This window comes from Choloepus didactylus, chromosome 8 (genome assembly GCF_015220235.1).
Source record: "Choloepus didactylus isolate mChoDid1 chromosome 8, mChoDid1.pri, whole genome shotgun sequence".
NCBI lineage: Eukaryota > Metazoa > Chordata > Mammalia > Pilosa > Megalonychidae > Choloepus > Choloepus didactylus.
The window spans coordinates 137674626-137680625 of NC_051314.1; positions in this window are offsets into that span (position 1 = coordinate 137674626).

Consider the following 6000-nt stretch of genomic DNA (forward strand, 5'->3'; position numbering starts at 1 on the left):
GGAAAGTTTGGTAGAATTCCCCTGTGAAGCCATCTGGCCCTGGGCATTTATTTGTGGGAAGATTTTTGATGACTGATTGGATCTCTTTGCTTGTGATGGGTTGGTTGAGGTCTTCTATTTCTTCTCTGGTCAGTCTAGGTTGTTCATATGTTTCCAGGAAATTGTCCATTTCCTCTACATTATCCAGTTTGTTGCCATACAGTTGTTCATAGTATCCTCTTATAATTTTTTTAATTTCTTCAGGATCTGCAGTTATGTCACCTTTTTCATTCATTATCTTGTTTATATGTGTCTTCTCTCTTTTTGATTTTGTCAGTCTAGCTAGGGGCTTGTCAATCTTGTTGATCTCAAAGAACCAACTTTTGGTGATATTTATCCTCTCTATTGTTTTTTTGTTCTCTATCTCATTTATTTCTGTTTTAATCCTTGTTATTTCTTTTCTTGTACTTGGTTTAGGATTGGTTTGCTGTTCATTTTCTAGCTTCTTCAGTTGATCCATTAGTTCTTTGATTTTGGCTCTTTCTTCCTTTTTAATATATGCGTTTAGTGCTATAAATTTCCCCCTCAGCACTGCTTTTGCTGCATCCCATAGGTTTTGGTATGTTGTGTTCTCATTTTCATTCGTCTCTATATATTTAGCAATTTCTCTTGCTATTTCTTCTTTAACCCACTGATTGTTTAGGAGTGTGTTGTTTAACCTCCAGGTATTTGTGAATTTTCTAAGTCTCTGATGGTTATTGACTTCTAATTGTATTCCATTGTGGTCAGAGAATGTGCTTTGAATAATTTCAATCTTTTTAAATTTATTGAAGCTTGTTTTATGTCCGAGCATATGATCTATTCTGGAGAAAGTTCCATGAGCACTAGAAAAGTATGTGTATCCTGGTGATTTGGGATGTAATGTCCTGTATATGTCTGTTAAATCTAATTCATTTATCAGATTGTTTAGGTTTTCAATTTCCTTATTGGTCTTCTGTCTGGTTGATCTATCTATAGGAGAGAGTGATGTGTTGAAGTCTCCCACAATTATTGTGGAAACATCAATTGCTTCCTTTAGTTTTGCCAGTGTTTTTCTCATGTATTTTGTGGCACCTTGATTGGGTGCATAGACATTTACGATTGTTATTTCTTCTTGCTGAATTGCCCCTTTTATTAGTACGTAGTGGCCTTCTTTGTCTCTCAAAACATCCCTGCATTTGAAGTCTATTTTATCTGAGATTAATATTGCTACACCTGCTTTCTTTTGGCTGTAGCTTGCATGAAATATTTTTTTCCATCCTTTCACTTTCAGTTTCTTTGTGTCCCTGTGTCTAAGATGAGTCTCTTGTATGCAACATATTGATGGTTCATTTTTTTTGATCCATTCTGCGAATCTGTATCTTTTAATTGGGGAGTTTAATCCATTTACATTCAACGTTATAACCGTGAAGGCATTTCTTGAATGAGCCATCTTATCCTTTGGTTTATGTTTGTCATATTTTTCCCCTCTGTCTATTAATATCCTTTATTGTACCCATACCGAATCTCTTTAGTACTGAACCTTTCTCCAAGTCTCTCTGCCCTTTCTTTGTTTCTCTGTCTGTAGGGCTCCCTTGAGTATCTCCAGTAGGGCAGGTCTCTTGTTAGCAAATTCTCTCAGCATTTGTTTGTCTGTGAAAAATTTAAGCTCTCCCTCAAATTTGAAGGAGAGCTTTGCTGGATAAAGTATTCTTGGCTGGAAATTTTTCTCACTCAGAATTTTAAATATATCGTGCCACTGCCTTCTTGCCTCCATGGTGGCTGCTGAGTAGTCACTACTTAGTCTTATGCTGTTTCCTTTGTATGTGGTGAACTGCTTTTCTCTTGCTGCTTTCAGAACTTGCTCCTTCTCTTCTGTGTTTGATAGTGTGATCAGTATATGTCTCGGAGTGGGTTTATTTGGATTTATTCTATTTGGAGTTCGCTGAGCATTTATGATTTGTGTATTTATGTTGTTTAGAAGATTTGGGAAGTTTTCCCCAACAATTTCTTTGAATACTCTTCCTAGACCTTTACCCTTTTCTTCCCCTTCTGGGACACCAATGAGTCTTATATTCGGACGTTTAATATTATCTATCATATCCCTGAGGTCCATTTCGAATTTTTCAATTTTTTTCCCCATTCTTTCTTTTATGCTTTCATTTTCCATTCTGTCATCTTCCAGGTCACTGATTCGTTGTTCAACTTCCTCTAGTCTTGTACTATGAGTGTCCAGAATCTTTTTAATTTGGTCAACAGTTTCTTTAATTTCCATAAGATCATCCATTTTTTTATTTAGTCTTGCAATGTCTTCTTTATGCTCTTCTAGGGTCTTCTTGATTTCCTTTATCTCCCATACTATGGTCTCATTGTTCATCTTTAGTTCTTTGAGTAGCTGCTCTAGGTGCTGTGTCTCTTCTGGTCTTTTGATTTGGGTGCTTGGGCTTAGGTTATCCATATCGTCTGCTTTTTTCATATGCTTTATAATTTTCTGTTGTTTTTGGCCTCGTGGCATTTGCTGAACTTGATAGGGTTCTTTTAGGATTTGTAGACCAATTGAAGTCCTTATCTCTAATTTATCAGATCTACAGCTTCGTGGAGTACACTTTCTCTAACTAACCAGCAGGTGGCGTCCACGAACCACCTGTTCTCCACAAGCCAGTTCTCCCCTGCTTAGCCTTTTTGGTGAGTGGGGGAGTGAGTCTTGTGGGGTCCAATTGGTGTACCAAGCTTGCGTGTGTAGTTGGTGTTGCCTGCCCTGTATATGGGGCGTGTTTCTGGGCAGTCAGGGAGGGGGGGGGGTGGCTCTAACAATCAAATCTCCCTGGTGATCCTAGAGTTTTAAAGCTGCTGCAATAGTCTAATCCTTCAGTTCAGTCCTGCCACAGTTTGTCTGTGCCACTGACCCACAAGTCCTTGGTATTGGCGTATGGCTCCTGAGACTTGCAAGTGGGCCCCTCTTCCAGGCCGTGCACCCCGGGTCCTCTGTTGAGGGATGACTGTGCTATGTCACAGGTGAGTGCCGTCCCCCCAGGGCAGTTCTGGGCTGCTGGGCTGTGTAGGGAGGCTCCCAGTCTGCTGAAATGATGGCTGAATGGGGCTTTGTTAATTCACACTGCTCTACCTTCCCAACTCTGGGACAATCAGCTGAGGTTGCAGGGAAGGCTAATGTCCACGCCCAGTTTTGTGGTGTGTGCCTGTTATTTGAAGCACTTCCGTCACACTGGGTTGTCTGGGGCAGTTCTGGGCTATGGGGCTGGCGATGGGCAGGAGTGTTTCCTGTCCACCAGGATGATGGCTGTGAGCGGACACCCCCCTTTTCTTGGGAAGTTGTGGTGTTTAGTGAATTTTCTCAGCCACTGGATTATTGCGTTTTGTCTCAGAGCTCTCCTAGTTCTGCTCTTGACTTGACCTGCCCAAATAGCAAGTCTTTGAAGCTTTCTGTATTGGGCTTCTTAGAGTAATTGTTTTAGAAAAAGAAAAAAGGATTAAAAAAAAAAAACAAACAAACAAACAAAAAAAACGGGCCCTCCTCAGAGATCTAATGGGTTATTGAAATGCTAAGAGACAAAGCAACCAGGGCCATTAAGGAAAGGTCCACAGGGCAGAGAGATCAGCTTTTCTTCAGGATTTGCATATGCGCCTCAGGGCCCTTCCCCTTTCTGTGTTCATCAGAACTCCAAACATCCTCCGCTTTTATTTTGGAGTTTTTCGTGTTGTTTTTTTTCTATGCCTGTCTCCTCTCTGCTGGGCTGGCTGCTCTCAGATTCTCTGGTGTCTGGTCTCAGTCTATCTATGGTTGGAGTTTGAATCAGTAGAATGAGTTTCCGATAAGGGCAGCCACTGCAGTTCTCCCTTCTCCTTCCCGGTGCTGACAGCCCCTCCTCCCCCGGGACTGAGCCTGGCAGGGAGGGGCGCGGGTCCCCTGGCCGCAAAACTTACAGATTTCGCTGATCTCAGCAGTTCCACGTTTTCATGAGTGTTGTATGAAGTATGCCCAAAGTCAGATTGCTCTGTGGTGTCCAGTCCACGCAGTTCCTGGCTTTCTACCTACTTTCCTGGAGGAGTAACTAAAACATACAGCTCACCAGTCTGCCATCTTCTCTTTTCATTTTTACTTTCCAGATTTTCTCTTTCCACCTGAACCCTACTGAATGTTCTCAGTAGATTTCCCTAACCCTCCAGGCCATTGCTGTGTCACATGGGGTGGTTAATCCACTTCAAGGAAACTCCTTTTTTCACTGTTTGTATGACCCTATATTAAAACGTACAAATAGAGAAATTTCCATTGGACAAAATAGACAAATGTGGCCAGCCTCTAGTTTTATTTTATTTTTTTTTCTCTTTTTTTCCCCCAGTCTCAGTTTTAATACTTTGAAGCCAAAACAAAGAGTTCTACAAATACTGATTACAGTGGTTCTGAGGGGTTTTCTTCATCCAAGAGAAAATAAGAGAGCTTTCTGCTTAGAATTAACTTGGGCCACAGTTATGATGATATAAAATACTTATTTAACAGTCGGGGCAGTGAGCCACAGACAGGGATCTTCTAAAGATGGGGCTGTGCACCTGTTAGCAGCCTGGAGAGGAAGCCCTGGCAGTTCTCCAAGGGAGCAGAAGAGACGGAAGGTGCACACATTTCAAGGAATGCAGTAAAAATGATGGGCACTCATTATTTCAGTCACATGTAAAGTGTAATCCACCTGGAAAATAATAAACTAATTGTAATAATGCAAATTAAGGATATCGCTGTAATGACATTGATTTGAAAATGACCTTTCCATTACGGTTCACTATTAAATTCTTATACCAGTGATGCTTTTCCTCTGATATTAGCCTATTTTAGGAGTATTTATAATCCTAATAAAATGACCTAAAAGAAGACTCAATTTATTTATTTTTATTGGGCAGCATATATAAAATAGGACTTTAAAAGAGCACACGATCTTGAATTTGAACCTGTATGAAGATGATAGCTTCACAGGCAACCTGGATGGAGCCAAACCCTTTTGCAGCAATTTGCATTTGATGATACAGAGCTCTATCTATCTCCATCTCTAGCTATATAGAATATCTGTGTTGACGTCTACATCTACATCTCTGCAATATAAACTTAATGATTTGCAATAGGCGGTTATATCATCTAAATAATTTTATGATCTTAATCATAATACGTATGTTATTTCTATTTTTCTTTCTGGAAAATGAAGTTGCAATTTCCCTGTGTGATTGTCCCCTTTTAAGCTTTTAGTAGTCTTCACTCTAAAATATCTTCAATAATTTAATTATCTCAACTTCAGTAGTAATCAAACGAACGTAAATTGAGGCAACAATGTGACTGCATCATATCCCTACAAAATGGGCAAAGTTTAAAGAAATACAAACATTTGATTAGCAGAGATGTGGGTAATCAAGCATTTTCATTAGCTGCTGGTAGAAGAGTAAATTTATACAACTTTTTGGTCCAGCAGGTTGGCACTAAGATCCAAAAGTCTTAAAGGTTCATAAATGCAAAGCTAGCAAGTTCAATTCTTCAGAATTTGTCCTCAGGAACAGAGATGGTAAAAGGATGAAAATACAGGATATGCATTTGGAACCGTGAAGACCTAGAAACAATCTAAATGTTTAACAAAAGAATACTGGTGAAATAAATTCTGGTGCATTATATGTTACACTACTATGGAGCTAGTAAAAATAACTCTGTGGGAGAATATTTCCAAACAGAAAAAATATCCATGACACACTGCTCTGTGAATATAGCAGTTTGTAATAAAACACTCACAATATGATTATATAGTAATTTTATACCCAAAATTTCTAGGAAAATAGAAACTGTTAATTGTTTATTTTCAGGTAGGGCATGATTTTTCGGTGATTTTTCTTCTTTTTGCTTTTCCATATTTTCTAAAATTTCTCCAATGAAGAGGCCTCATTTTTAAATAGGCAAACCACAATATGTTATGAAAATTAACATTTATCCAAAACTGGAATTTATTACTCATTTAA